The sequence below is a fragment of the Solanum lycopersicum genome, chromosome 8, assembly GCF_036512215.1.
Source record: "Solanum lycopersicum chromosome 8, SLM_r2.1".
NCBI lineage: Eukaryota > Viridiplantae > Streptophyta > Magnoliopsida > Solanales > Solanaceae > Solanum > Solanum lycopersicum.
This window is the reverse complement of record NC_090807.1, coordinates 21,211,319-21,228,738: the sequence shown is the minus strand read 5'-3', so window position 1 is coordinate 21,228,738 and position 17,420 is coordinate 21,211,319.

Genomic DNA, 17,420 nt, shown 5'->3' with positions numbered 1-17,420 from the left:
ATGCAAATAACACCTTGATCAACCGTTAATAGAGTTGAAAGAATCAGTTTTCGGTAAGTTAAATGATTTATAATACATGAACGGGATAGTGTATTGAGGTACCAAGGAATATTGTGTGTTCCCAATGTAGACGGGTTTAGGGACTGGATCCTTGAAGAAGCCCATGGGTCCCGCTACTCTACTCATCCAGGTTTGGCAAAAATGTAAAATTACCTTAGGGATATATTTTTATGGGAAGGTTTGAATAAGGACAAAGAAAATTTTGTTGGTAAGTGTCCAAATTGAAAACAAGTAAAGGCCGAACATTAAAATTCGGGTGGCTTACTATAAGAAATCCATGTTCCTACTTGGAAGTGGGAAGAAATCATTATGGATTTTATAGTGGGTTTGCCCTAGACTCAAAGGTAATATGACTCTATATGGGTAGTTGTGGATAGGTTGACAAAGTTCGCTTAGTTTATCCCCGTCAGATCTACTTATTCGGTGGAAGATTATGTTACGATCTTCAGAGATGATGTTGTGTGTCGCCATGGTATTTTGTTATCCATCATATCGGATTAGAGTTCACAATTCACTTCTAGGTTTTGGAGGTCATTCAATGAAGGTTTGGTTACTAAGGTGAAGTTGAGTACCACTTTTCATCCTCAAACGGATGGTCAATCGGAATGCACTATTCAAACCCTTGAGGATATACTTAGGGCTTTTAAATAGATTTTAAGGGGAATTGGAATAAGCATTTTCCTTTGGTGGAGTTTTCCTATAATAATAGCTTTCATTCATCTATTTCCATGGCATCCTATGAAGCCTTGTATTGTAGAAGGTGTAGGTCTCTGAATGGATGGTTTGATGTTTGTGAGCCTTCACTTTTTGGTCCTGACTTTGTTTACAAGTCTATGGAGAGAGTGCATATCGTTGAAAACATCCTATAGTCGTCAAAAGTCTTTTGACGATCATATGAAAAGGGATTTGGAATTTTAAGATGATTATAAGGTGTATTTGAAAATTTCACCTATGAAGGGGGTGGTTAGATTTGGCAAAAAAGGGAACTTGAGTCCTCTTTATGTGGGTCCCTATGAAATATTGCAATGGGTTAGTAAGGTTGCCTATGAAATAAAACTTCCTAGTAAATTTTCTTTGGTTCGTCCAGTTTTTAATGTTTCCATGCTTAGAAAGTGAATTGTTGATCCGAAGTCACTTCTTCCTATTGAGTGTCTTGGTTTCAAGGATAATCTCAATTATGAGGATGTCCCGGTTCAAATTCTTGATAGTCCATTAAACAAATTGAGGAATAAAGAGGTGGTTTCTGTAAAAGTGTTATGGAAGAATCACCTAGTTGAGGGTGCAACATGGGAGGCCGAGGTCGACATGAAGTCCCGTTAGCCTCATCTATTTGATAACTAAGGTTAGTAGTTTTTACTAATAATGAATATAATAAATACAATTTAAGGTGTTTTTTGTTAATAGTAAAGTGTTGAAAAATGTGTATTTTTTATTTTTGATTAAAAATGAAATGTAATGAAGTAGTACATTTGAACTTTAAATTTTGATCCTTGGCTTGATTGAGTTATCTTGTTAATTTTGATATGGTGAGTCTTTATGAAATGGTATATAGCATTTTATTAAGTTGAGCTTTGACATAATTGACTCATAACTGCTATGTTGGGCTCGTGTTGCTGTAAGAAGTATATTTCTCAAAAGGTAATGTTGTTCCTCATGTGTGGTAGTTGAAGTTTTTGATTTGTCTTGTGCCTTTAAAAATTGGTTGATGTTGTTATGTATTATTGTTTGTTGGGCTACTAGTGTTGAGTCTATTCCTTCCTTCAAAAGAATTTTACTGTCATTCGGGTGTGAATGTTCCAATGGAGGGGGGGGTTAATGTAATTTTCAAAAATCCAAGAAACGTGTTAAAGTTTAACGTAGGTGTAATAGTTCTAGATATTTTTTAAGGGTCATAATAATTAATATAGGTTATTTGGAACGTTTAGAAACCCAAACGTTCAAGGACGTTCATTACATCCGGAAACTCGTTCTACGAGGTCCTAGCATGCCTAAAAATATTTGACTAGTTTTAAGGAGTCGGAAATCCATGAAAATTGGTAAAAGGGTAGATAACTTGTATTTAAGTTAATTTATGGTCGAAATATCCTAGCACGACTCCCCAAGGACAAACCAAGGCCCCTGGAGAAGCACCCTTGCATGTTGGTGTCAACACTGCCTGGGCAGTCGATAACCACGAGATGCAGTCGACGATTTGTGTGTTGATCAACGGGGCGTCGTTGCCAAAATTTGTACAACACTTAGATTTTTTTTTTAATGACACTAATTTCATAGTCTCTGATAAGAACGATGGATGTGTGGCACAGCAAGGCACACTGATCGTCCACACACAGACAAACCGTCGATCCAGGTATCGTCTGTGAGAGTCTAATTTTCCTTCACGTTTTAGCATAACTTCATTTAATTATTTAAGGGGTTAGGTTGTTTATTAGGGGTTTGAGTAAGTCTAATTATGTTTATTATCTCCACATATAAAGACCCCAACCCCATTATTCTTATTACAACACTCAAAATAAAACTCTCTTCTTTCTCTCTTCTTTCTCTCTCTATTGGAAGACACCACTGAAGACCAATAAAGGGAAGGTATTTGGGGATCTTAAAGGTATTATTTCACCAATAAATCTTCATAAAATTTTAAGGTATAGGATCTAAAAAATATTTTAGATTTCTTTCCTCAAAGGGTTCCTTCAAAGTGTTTTCAAAAGTTGAGTTATCACGTGGGTTCTTCTAAACCTATAAAATCATGTTAGTAAAAGATTTTTTTATGGTTTCTTTTTTAGAACATGAATATATTAACATGAATTATAATTTGTTTAATATATATCTTTATTGTTTTGTCTTGTTTTAGATGATGATCTTAACCTTTAACCCTAGCTTTGAACTTGATCTGATTAAGGTTGTATTTGATTCAATCGGCTTCATTATTGGTTGAATTACTATTAGATGATGTTCAGATGACAATCATAAATGTATGAGGGTTAATTTTGTTTCTTTCATACAATTTCTTGATAAGTGATCTAGGTTGTGAAGTAATTTCTTAATTGACCTAAGCATTTTGTCCTATGTTATACTATAGTATAGAATTGTGATACAGTGATTTTGCTAACCTTGTTATAATGATTTATTATTGAATTATGAAGGAGACTTGGTAAGTCTTACAATACCTTTATTTACACTAATTTGACACTCTGTGATTGAATCATGATGTTGCATAGGTGTATGCCTTGTATTAGGATCGATACGGTTGGTATTATGTTAAATTGAAATGTCTTGACTATGGTTGTGAGATTAAGTAAAATTTTAATGTTATTAGGATGGTGATGTTTACCAATGTGCCTCTATACGAAATATTATGGAATGTGTTTACCAAACCTCTATAAATTTTACTAAAAGAACTACACTATTGAAATTCTTATTGATCTATGATGATGATAATTATACAAGGGATAGACCCTATGAAATAAATTAAGATGTAATGATTAATAAAGTCTAAATAAATTTCAATAAAGGGAGTTAGCTGAGCACCAAGTGAACTTAACTATGGGAGGTGATAACTTCCAAAACAGGAAGATTCACCCTATAGTTCTACAAGCTGTTGACTTCCCAAAGAGGAATACTCATCCAATGGATTCCCATGAGAGGAGGCCCCAATTAACAAGTGGTATGAAGAGGGAGTGTACCTATCTCTTAATTCGTGAACTGTGTTGCCCCCATAGGAAGACTTGCTAGCTGATCCACTGAGAAAGTTGCGTTTATGATTGTTTTTACTTTGTCCAGTAGACCATATTCAATCGGTGTAATGTTATACAACACCTGATTCCACACTAAGATCTTGTGGTCTATGTCGGTTAAGGAAAGTGTTCCCTAAACTAATATGAAGTAATGAAGTATAAATTAACTAGGGTGACTTGAGAGGTTTCAATTAGATTAGGTAGGGGTTTGGGACTCTACTTATGTCTTGCACTAGTTATCCTTGAGAGTACCCTTAGAAGGTCGATATTATGAAGAATCTACATTTAAATCACATGTACACACACTCACACTTTAAATGAATGAATGAAGTAAATTAATGTGAATGGGATATTTTAGGGTGGACACTTATTGCGAGTAGAGATGAAGTTTCTAGACCTTTCCCTACTATTCCTGAAGGATGTAATGAATTATCGAATGAAGTTAATGGCTATGTATGCATGAGATTCAATTGGAAGGATTTCTCAATTAAAGTCTAATAAATGTGAATAAGAGATTGTAAGGTGGACACTTGTTGCGAGAAGAGATGAAGTGTCTAGACCTTTTCCTACTCTTCTTGAAATATGAAATGAATGAAAAGGGGATTTTTGGGTTAATACTTGTTACGAGTTGAGATGAAGTGTTTTGTAGCAACCTTACTATCTCCCAAGAGCTTTCTAAGATAGGTTGAAGGATTGATACATGTTATGAGTAGATACATGTTATGAGTAGAGATGTGGCATCCAAAAAGTATTTCTTAACATATATTAGTGAATATATAAGACTCCATAGTGGATTTATTCTTAGCACCATGAGAATATGAAGATGAGATAGGTACGCGTTGTGAGAAGAGATGTTATCCAAAATGTACCTTTTGAGATGAGTACTCCTTGTTATTAGAGAATGAGTACTTAGAAAAAATATGCTTAACACTTAACTATGTTCCCGCATGGGTATAGCTATTGGAGACTCCATGTAATGTCTGAAACAATGATCCTACTCATGGAAAGTAAGGATCCCTCATCTGCTAGGAGTAGTACAAGGATTCCCCAACAAAAGAATTTAATAAACTAAGTCTTTTTAAAAGTGTACTATGTAGGATGGTGATGGTATGGTACGCTATCTATTCAATTACACCAATAGGAACGTGAAAGCGAATTCTTGGTGTATCTTTTTATGAAATGTATGAATGGGTTATATGATTAAAAGAATCATGATGAACATATGACTAAGATTTATGATGTAAGGTGACTCTATGTTTAATATTGATGAATTATGTTGATTCTATGTCTATGTTCATGAAGCATGATATTCTTATGTCTAATGTTGATGGAAGTTATGTGAATGAAGTCATGAATGATAAAAATAATGCATATAATCTTTTATAATCCACAAGGAACACATTGTGGGAGTAATAGTATAGAATGCTACTCTCACATTGCACTTTGTGTAACTTGTAAGTCCATTTGAGAGGGGTACTTATATGAATTTCTTAAATGCAAGTACGTTTCTCTAGTGTCTTCAGTCTTGAATGTTGACTTATTAAATGAAATGAAGTATGCTTGTCCTTGGTAGTCTTATGAATCACTTAGGGATTGTATGGGCGGTTCTTTGACGTCTTACCTTAGTGAGTCTTAGGATTGCTTGGGATAGGAAGAGTTTGTTTTAAGTGGGTTAACTGTATGTTTACTCTTAGGTTGAGAGAAATGGATTTATAGAATGACTTTATGATATTTTATAACTTAATTCATGAAGGATTTTATTAAAAATAGCATGACTAGTATGTTTCCTCTAAATTGTCCCTTTTTTTAAATGATTTTTGCATAATATCATACTTAGTACATGTTTGTACTAACTCCATAGTTTTATATACTTTAAAAGTTTAGGTTGGAAGCAAGTTGATTGTTAAAAGTCAAGTTTGGGAGTCGACTAAGTCAAGCCTAAGTATTTCCTCATATATTCGACGAGATAGTCTATGTTTGCTTTATTTTTTTATTTATGACATGTAAAGACTTACTAAGCATTCTCTCTCTATGTAAAGTTCATGTCCCTAAGATAATTATGTCGAGTCTTTAAGTTGATTTGTGGCGATCGGAGTGTCCCTAGTGTTTATAAAAGTTTTTTTTCTTATTATTTGATATCGTGAAATGTTTTAAATTTCTGAACAACTTTTTATGTCTTATGTAATGAATGATAGCTAAGATGCTTGTGCAAGACTTTTGAAAGGTTGAGCAGACCTTGTTCTGACTCAAGAGTACTTCTTTCTTCTAGTGTGTGCTTGCATGTTGTAACATGTTGTCTCTCATAGGAGGAAATTGATCCCTTACAGGAAAATGTATTATTTTCCTTTTATTATTAGATTACAATGATTGTATGCATCTCATTAAACAGCAGTCGACATAAGATTTCATCATGACTATACAAAACAGAATGGTGTAATGTGTCATCCATCCGACTCTGAGGCTTGGAATCATTTCAATGACACTCCTCCTTTTTTATTAATGAACCAATAACTGTATGTTTAGGATTATGTATTGATGGTTTCAAACCATTTAGTTAGTCGGGGAGTAGATACTATTTATGGCCAGCGATTGTCACAACTTATAATTTACCTCCAGGAATATGTATGAAAGCGTCCTATATAGTCTTAACATTCATTGTTCCAGGGTAAAACAATCCCAAACATAAAATTGATTTTATTGCAGCCTCTATTAAGGGAATTTACTTTGTTGTGGGAGACAGCTGTGCAAATATTTGACATGTCAAAAAAGTTAAACTTTCAATTGAGGGCAACTTTAATGTGGATAATTCAGTGACTTTCCAACATATTCTATGTTATCAGGATGGAGTACTACAAGTAAGTTTGCATGAACCTATTGTATTGAGGAAACACAATACTTTAGGTTGACTCATGGTAGGAAAGGATTTTTGTTTGACTGTCATCAGATGTTTCTTAACAAACATCACCCATTTGGAAGAGATCGTGAGAACTTTCTTAAAGTTAGGACTATCCAAACATCACCTACGCCCGATAAAACATGACAGGAAACACTGAATCAAATTTATGATTTATACAACATAGTTAGATGTAGAACAAGTCAATAGAAGAATATGTAAGTGTTGTGGATGGAAAAAGAGAAGCATCTTTTCGAATTATCTATATTGGAGTTCTAACATGATTTGAAATAATCTCTATGTCATTCATATTGAAAAAAATGTCTTTGATAATGTGTTTAACACATTTCTTAGTTTTGATGACAAAACAAAAGAGAATCCACAATAATGTCAAGATGTGGTAAAGTATTGTAATCGAACTCAATTGGCAAAGGATAGTAATGGAAAATACCCCAAAGATATAGATATTATAGACAACAAAGCAAGAGCTATCTGGTTAAATTGGGTGAAAGGATTAGTGTTTCAAGATTCGGATGTTTTTATTTTTGGTAGATGACCAGATAGAAATGCGAAAAGTATATATGGAAAGATAAGTCATGATTGTCACGTTTGAAGCAAAACTATTGCCTATTGCCTTTCACAAATAACTCGCTAGTAATGTGTGGCAAACTTACATAATTGAACTTCTTTTTACGTGATCTTACTTCTACAACTCTGCAAGGTGATGACATTGAAAGATTAGAGAGAGACATCACACAAATCTTGTAAAAGTTGTAAAGTATATTTCCTCTCTGATTTTTTGACTAAATGGAACATCTTCATGTAAACCTTCTGTATGAAGCAGGAATAGTTGAACATGTACAATGTCGATACATGCACCCTTTTGGAAGGAAAATATAAAGATTTATATAATATTAGTGACTAGTATGCTATATATTTATATCGTTTAATGTAATGGTCCATACATGTTATATGTTTAGGTTTCTACGAATTATTCAAAGGATGATTGGAAATAAATCTAGTATTGTGCGTTCCATTTGTAAAGCGTACATGACGATAGAGTTAAAAGAAATGTTTCCTCATTATTTTTAACATTATGTCATGACACGTCATTATAACGTGGACTGCAATAATGATAGTGGAGATAAGGAATATATAAAAGGAAATTTATCAATATTCTCCCATACAGGTCGACTACGGGGAGAATCCATAAAATGGGATTTATCCCTCCAGGAAATAAAGGATGCCCAAACTTATATCTTGAAAATTGTGAAAAGGTTGAGCCGTTTGTGAGGTAACAAAAGTTAATTTATTTTATTAATAATATAAACATATCCTTAAATCACGACTTTTCAATTGAATTTATTTTGTTGTCATGAAGTATGTTCAAGAAAAGTTTGCAAGAACAATTTTTGAATTTATCTCAGGGTCAAAGAGACGAGAGTCTTGAAGAAAATTTTTCTATATGATTCAAGGTATTTGTGAGTATTTTGAAATTATATTTTATACAATAACATGATTAAATTTATTTTTAAATTATAATAAGTCATACATTTTTAGATAAATATGTCCAATGCAACCCCATTGAGAAAGAATACTTGTATAGTCTTGCTTGTGCACCATAAATAGACGCTACATGTTATTTTGCGTGGATAGAAATTTTACACATAATGTCATGGTAGCACAAGATCAACTATGAATAGTTGAGTTTGTATGTTAGATTAAAATTTTTGTGATTACTATAAACGCATAAAAAATACAAGTGGAATACTATGGATCACATTTAAAAAAAATGGTATTATTCAAATGTGAATGGTTTAACCCAACAATGGATATTTGTGTTAAAAGGGACATATAATACAAAGTGCTTGATATTTACAATCATCGTCGATATAAAAATAGGAACCATTAATTCTTGCAATAAAAGCTACAAAAGTGTAATATATACCTTGTCCTAGAAAGAAAAAGGACAATGATGATTGGGTGGCTGTGCTGAAAATCAAACCCAAAAATGTTATTAAATTGCCTAATGAGGAGGTTGCAATAATTTCTGAAATAAATGTTCAATTTCAAGTTGAACAACTAGAAGTCCATGAGATAGATATGACAATTTTTGTTGATGAAAAAAAATACTCTTAAATGATCAAAATGGAGATTTAATTGAAATGGATGAACCCATATGATGTATTTTTGCAAGAAAATCATGAAATCCACATAATATCCACCGAAGAAGAGTATGAAATTGAATAAATTTAGGAAATTGAGGATGAGGATGAGTAAGAGGAAGAGGAAGATGAAGAGTTTGTAGAAGGCAATTTCTAGTGCTTGATAATTTTCTATCGTGTTTTCACTACATTTTTTTTGTTTCTGATTTTCAATAGAGGATAATCTGTTGTAGTTTCTTGTTTTTAGTCAATGATTTTAATAAAAATAGTTTGTCTTTGAACTATGTGTGTTCTATATCTTATTTAATTTGCTAATTAAATCATTGGGTGACTTGTTGTTATGTAAATTCTTCAGCTCAATAGATCATTTCTTTGAATTGAATAACATTTTGTTGACAATAAATGTGTTACCATCAGGTTCTGTAGCCTTAATCATAGGAACATGATAAATTTCATATCAACAAGCTCTTACAGAGACAATTTTCATATCTAATCTTTGTTCCATGTAATCTCATTATCTTATTATTTTTCTTTATAGATATGGCTTGAGGCAGATGTCGTGGAAAATCGTCAGGTAGGAGTAATCCTGCTATACGTGTAAGCGGAACAACTACTGCTTAGCCCACTAAAGTTTCTCCTTAACAAGGTGGTACGACGACCAATATTGAAACAACAAGACAAAGTATTAGCCCAACCATCTTTAAGACACCTCCGGTTACACCTAATCAGAATAACCTAACAGGTCAGGGTCTTTCAACTCAAATCAATGTTCTGGAGCCTTATCAGTGATACATTTCTAAAGCTTGTTGTTTGTGTAAAGCTTCCGATAAAAGTTAATGATCCCTTTATTGTTGCTACTTTTTTTATAAATAGTTACTCTTGTTACTCTTGACTCTCCAAGTACTAATTTTTTCTCTTGATCAACAAGCTCTTAGAGAGATAATTTTTATATTTCAGCATTGTTCTAAGTAATCTCATAATCTAACAACAATTTTTTTTCTTTATAGGTATGGTTGGAGGTAGAGGTTGTGAAAAGTCCTCAGGTATGAGTAATCCTGCAATTCGTGTAAGCATGCAAACTATTCCCAAGCCTTTTATAGTTTCCTTAACAAGGTGGTCCCCCGACAAATATTGGTATGGCAACTCATAATAATAGGCCAACCATCTCCGAGAAAACTCCAACTATATTAAATAAGAGTAACCTAATAGGTCAGGGTCTTTCTACCCAGAGTAATGTTACAAAAGGCGTACAAATAAAGTTGTTGAAGGCGATTCCAATAGTAACCACACAAGGACCCTTATTTTTTAAACTTCTGCGGGGTTAGTCCATTCGTTTAAATTTATTGCTAAAATTTCTTATACTTAGTGCATTGAAAAACTTGAATGTCCTACAATGGAATTTGATTGTTTGGTTTAAATTTGCCACATCTTAAATCTGATTGTTTGTTTCAAATGTGCCACCTTTGAAATCTGATTGTTTGGTTTAAATGTGGTACCTTTAAATTTGTTTAATTTAGTGAAGTAAAGTTTAGGTTGTTCCTTCCTATTTACTCTGCTAAATTAACTTAAATTTTCTGAATGAATCCAAGGTAACTAAGGATATCCTTCTACTTGTTGTGTCGATAACACTTGTTGTCTTTGAAATAGCACTCCTAATAACATCTATAAATTTTTATATATAGTGAAACATAGAAAATATGCTCTAGTTTCATATCCAAATATATAAAAGTTATGTTGATCCCAATGGAATTAATTTGAAAGGTGCCTCAAATGATATAAGAAATGGTTATTTTTTTAAATATAAGGTAATAAGTTTTCATCATAAGTGAGTTTATCATGTGTATTCATAAACATAAATAGGACAGTAATGTACTACTTTCAAAAGTTATTTCTGAGAAAATTTTACTATGATGTTTCCATTAGTGAAAATGAAGTCATAACACACTCGATGGTTAAGGAAGCATTGAATTATAGGAATTTCATTTCTAAATTAAATAAAGGAGGAGTAAGGTCTGGTTATGTACCAGAAGATGTGTGGGAAAGATTCATAGAGCTTTAGTGAAGTTTGGAGTCTATAAAGAAATAAAAAAGAATTCAAAAAATTTTCGTGACAGCCGTGAAACTGTTGTTGGGACTTACACTTGCAGCTCTATTTCAACCGGAGAACTACTCAAGAACCTTATGATTATATATTCAACAAACACTATAACAAACATTTTCTCTTGTACGATATATATGTCGTTATTTCTTTTGTTTAGGCAATTGAAAAAGATCGAGATCCCACGTCAACAGATTTACATTTGCATGTTCATACAAATGGACATGATGGAAAATCATTTGGTTGTGAGCGTTCTCGAGATATCCATTTAAGTCTAAAATTTGGAGGTGCTTTGTTTCAATCTTGATGGAGTTTATGGTGCAATTTTGTCCTGTTTTAAAGTGTATTTGTTGGTGTTGTTTCATATTGTTTTAAACTTTGCGACATTTTGGTCTTTTGCTGCTATTTGGTATTGTTTTAAAGTGTATTTGTAATTGTTGTTGACTATCTGTTGGTGCAATTTTGTCCCTTATTATACTTTGAGACTTTTCAATGCAATTCAAATGTTGATTTGATGCAATTCTAGTGTTGTATTAGAGATAAACTACTGCTACCGTTTTGCCGTAATTTGATTTTGTTTTTGAAACTTTTCTTGTGTAATATTAGTGTTGGTTTTGTATGAATATTGTTTTGTTTTACCGTGACTCTAGTGAAGTTGTTTTTGGTGCAACTCTAGTCCTGTTCTAGTGAGAATTTGTTGATGTTGTTTGAGTAAATGTAACCTCGATCAAATACTCTCCTGTATGATAAATTATACAAGTTTGATGTATCAGATTAAAAGTACCTAACTGGAGCTAGCTTCCAAAAGATAATCCCTAATATCTATTGAATATATGTATTGGTAGATCATTGATGTATATAGCGAGTGTTGGGGTGAGGTGTTAGGTAGGGGATTTCCATAAAAGTTATTTGTCATTGTCAGTATGGCACACATACCAATTACCTTATACTCATTGACCATGTGGGTGCAACAAAGAGTCCAAACCCCATTCTTTCATAATACAATAACTCTGGGGAACTACTTTTACGGTTGTGAGTATAATTTATATGTTGTCAATACTCTTTTAGAATTATTGACCATGTGGGTGCAGAAGATAGTCCATCTTGTTGTAACAACACAGTTCTTCCATGCTTAAAAGCTTGTGTATTTCTACATTTCCTTCAAAAAAACATTTATTCCGTATCTTTAATGTTTTCTCATTTTCTCTACTTATTATAGGATATATATGAAGAAAATTGACGGAAAAAATATTATTTGAAACTGATATTGATCATTATGAAGAATATTACCAAGCTACGAGGGAGAAAAGAAAAGAAGAATCTTTGTGGCTCATCATCATTATTTTCTCAATCAACATCGAGCAAAATATGGACGAGTTTTTAATAAAAAATGATGTCTGCACTAACTAGTCATCTTGTTCCTATTATTGTTGAGCAGGTGAAAGCATCGCTTATTCAATTCGGCAATCCATCGACTACGGCACCAATTCCTCTTGCCAGTAATGAGGACAAGGTTAATACCTCCATTTCAGGTTGATACCTTTACAACTTAAGTTTTTGAAAATATCATACTTTTTGGTAATTATAAATTGCGCATATTAATAGTTTGATGAACATAGGTTCATTTGATAGTACTTGATAGTTTCCTTTCGGTATTTTTACCTATAAATATGTTATTTTGGAGCCTATTTATATACTATGAATCGTGTATGAGTATTATATTTTTTTAAATGTTTGTTATTTTTAGAGTATCTACTAATTTTAATTTAATTTATTTCAGCAGTTCATATTTAGACTAACAAAATCAAATAAGAAGAATAATTTTTTTAGCAACAAATTTAGCGACTATTTTGTCGTTGCCATTAAAAGAATGTTTGCAACGGATCAGCGACGAATTCTTAAAGGCTTAATACATTGTAAAATAAATATGTTGCAACAAAAATTTCATTGCAAATTTATAAAAAATAATGAAATGAACTATGAAATAAGTGACAAAACTATAGAAATATAATAAAGAATCATTACATCACTACCATGGGGTGATAAAAACTGTTTGCCACAACGATGCCGCTTAACTTGTGTCGAAACACCATTTTTAATCAAACAATTATGAAATTAGCAACAAAAGTATATAAATATAATGATGACTAAGTCTATCTCTAACATATGGTGACGAAATGATTCGTCACTAGGACATCCCTAAACTTTTGATGGAACTAATTTTTCATCACTTAGTGCTTACTAACAAGCATAATAGTATCAGTCAACACTCTGTTTAGCCATCATGGAGCGTTCTGCATAGAATGATGATTTTAAAAAATAAATAAAAAGCTTCTTCGCATCATTGAACCAACTTCAAACATTGATTTTTAGTCTTTTCTCATGTTTAGCTATCTTATATCATTCCTAAACATCATGAGATCATTTCTATTACATATTACCATCCTTCAATCTAAAATTCAATTCATCGAAAGTTAAGAATCATGTAAATAAGTTATGATTCATGTCATGAAGTCAAGAGTTGAGTCAAGATAAGTCTTAATGTTTTAAAAATACTTTCACAAACGTTTTAACTTTGTTTTAAGACTAAAGTTTTATTGTTGTGGGAAGATTTAATATTTATAATTCATTATTCAATGATGTATATGGAAAAAAAGTATTCCCAATATGTTTTAAAATGTTTTCACATTAACCTACTAACATAAAATGAGATTTTCAAAGATCGTGTGAGCTTGTTTTCATAAATGAGTATATGCTTTCATAATAAAGAAAAAGGGGAAACTTAGAATTCCAAGGTACCCTTTGAGCTATGTTTTTGAGAACTTACCTCAAATCACAGAAGTAGACATAATATCTAATATAATCATATTTTTTGATTAGCATTGAGCAACAATATGGGGAAGAGTTTAGAAAACTCAGAACCCCCATAAATAATTTTGTTACTATCACTAGAAAACTATCATACTTTATAAATGACCCTTTAGTGCTTTTTAGCATAGAGTTGTAGATTCACTTAGAAATTCAGGTTCAATTAAAATAGGAAGGTATAGGATGTCCCTCGAAGCATGAGGTAAAACATTGTATCATCACTATAACTCTTAAGTGGTGGATATTTGTTAGAGAAACCCAAGAAAAGTTAATTGTATTTTATATGCATAGTTATGTTTTATTTTTTACATGAATCTCATAGTTATATTGTATATTTACATACATAAAGAGTTGACATCATCTTTTAATCAACTTTTCTTTATAGTGATCTTATTGTCAATACAATTATATTATTATGACTTCAGTCTTGTAGAGTTGAGTTGAGCAAGGTATGTTCTTCGAATTTATTTCTAGCATATGTTTGTGTTTTAGCATTACAATTAGCATACTTGTACATTCAATGTACCTATGCTAGTTGGCCTTCATGTTATTATGATGCATATACATGTAAAAAGGATCGACATTCAGCGCACCATTGATCGAGTTAGCAGTTTACTGTCAATTGGTGAGCCTATTTTCTTTTCGGAGGATCCATTTTCATTGTTTTTAGTATTAGTTTTAGTTGATTAGGATTATGTGGCTATTTTCTCATCATCCCTCACATTGTTTTTGGGGAGTAGAGTTTTCCCTAATGGACAATTAAATGTTCTTTTATAACATTCAAGTTTATTATATGAACTGATCTTTGTCGATTTTAATCCTTCTGCTAAGTATGTAAGCAAGACAAAGGTTCACTCGGGGACAACAATGGTTCTCAAGTTCCAACCCCACTCAATGTGTACTCATAGGGTGTGATAATAGTTCCGCAGAAACATAAAAAACATATTTTAAAGTAGATGCTCAAAACCATAAAGTAACAACTTTGCATGAAAATCGCAACTCTTCATATTTCATTTGAATCATTTAAAAACAAACGTTTATTTGAGATATCAATTCAAAGATCTATAGATGTTGCTGACCTTCAATATATATTGTACCATCCATATAAAATAATTATTAACTTAAATAACTAGAGGTAAAGTAAGATTATCGGGAAGTGGTATACTAATGCCTGCAACAATGCATGTATGCATAGTATTAGAGGAGAGGTTTTTACAATTCTAAAATTAAAATGAACATTCTCAAGGTATAAATGTTATATATGGATTCAAGACACCTAATTCACATAGATTGGACAAATATTTGAGTCTGGTACTAGGTTGTTAAGCCTATCATTGGCAATGTATTTCTACTTGGTGATCAGTTGTTTAACTAAGTACAAAGGGGCCTGATGTTTATAAATATGGATGATTTCATGCATGAATGCTTAATTTTTAAGATGATGGTGACAATTTTTAAGTTTCTATGATTAGGGGAAGAATAGTTTAGGAAATAATAAAATGGAATTCTAGTTAGCGATGACGACACGTAGGTAGTGTAAAAATTTATATAGATATCATAGATCTAATATTAGAGATATCAAGGATTGTATTGATGTATTGTATATTGATTTATTGATATATTCATGTGTTGGTGAAAAAAATAATGCTAATTACATACTCAATATACAGGGAGAGAATTGCAGAGTTCTAACATAATTAAACTTTGAGTCGTACTACAATACCTTGTACTACTATAATAATAAAATAATTATAAATAATTAAATTCTAATTGTACAATAATTCTAATAGTAATATTAGTGGTAATATAATCTTAATCGAGATCAACTAGTACAATATGTAGCAGCATAGTCAATATAATAGTCTAATTGTATTGTAACTTCAATTCTACAACAGTGCTGTAAATTAATTAGTCAGCTTTGTTGGACTTGTTTCCTGCACATGTTTCAATCGTCAGCTTCCTTTCTTCATCAATGCTTTGTCCAAACAAGGCAATCAGTTGCATTGGACTTGTTCCTTATAAAATTAACTTGACAGAAACATACTCAACACAGTTTAGAAAGTGTACTAATAAAAATTAATATCATAAGTATAAATAAATGATTGTAAAAAATATAGCAGAATCCTTAACAATATAATAATAAAAAAAATGATAAATTGAGCCCACTGAATGTATAACGTCCCCTTAATGAAATAATTCCCGTATTGTACCAGAGGTGTAAAGAACTAGATCCTCTTAGAAAGAAAAGATTTTGTTTATGTCCTATCTGGGAAGCAACCCTTAGACGTAACCGACGTCGTCGTCCTCGGAGTGGAGTAGTACTAGCCTCTTAGCATTCATCATAACATTCAAAGGTAAAAATGAAGAAAATTGTAAACTTTTCTTTTACATCTATCATGAGGTCAATGTAGACTTCTCATATACACATAATATATTCATATCGAGTATATATAGACCCTTCGTATAAGAAAATTACATTGTCTTCTACTTTTATGGAACACACACACACACACGCACACAAAACAAATATATTTAATAGTCTAAAAATGGATATCTCATCTCATAACTATCTAAACAATAGTATAACAATTGGGCATAGCCCATACATAAATACGATAAGAGCCACCTATAGCTATAAAATCATTAGTACTCAAATGAATGGAAGTGAACGAAATGTCTCTACGACTAATAAATATCCAATGTTAGAAAGTGGCATTCTCTTCAAAATGGTGAGGACCTACAAAACTTGAAGAATGAGATTAAAAGTCTTCCTTCAAAAGTCGTCACGAACTCTTCAACAAACGAAATATAAAATGGTGGGGGAAAACGAGGAAATGGGTTTGGCACATCACTCTTACTAAGTATAGGACCATATGCACATGTAACATAGAAATTATGCTACAAAGGGACATTTCGCTAAAGCATGCTAATTTACTTTGAAAAGCCTTATGCACATTCAACAATCAATAAAAGTCAATAATACATACTAATTAAATATAGACCATGTACATCACAAGACAAACAATATTAATAAATCATCCATATCAACATACTTGAGAGAATAATCAAGACAAATCTATCATAAAGTTATAACATCAACATGCATATATAAGAGTTCATAACAACATAACAAAAACAAGACAACTAAAGCATGCTAATTTACTTTGAAAAGCCTTATGCACATTCAAGAATCAATACAAGTCAATAATACATACTAATTAAATATAGACCATGTACATCACAAGACAAACAATATTAATAAATCATCCATATCAACATGCTACAAAGGGACATTTCGCTAAAGCGTGCTAATTTACTTTGAAAAGCCTTATGCACATTCAACAATCAATACAAGTCAATAATACATACTAATTAAATATAGACCATGTACATCACAAGACAAACAATATTAATAAATCATCCATATCAACATACTTGAGAGAATAATCAAGACAAATCTATCATAAAGTTATAACATCAACATGCATATATAAGAGTTCGTAACAACATAACAAAAACAAGACAACTAGTCATGAACCCTCATTAAGTAAACTAGTGCAATGACTAAGCAACAACACATAGACTCACTCAATCAAGTAAACATAACA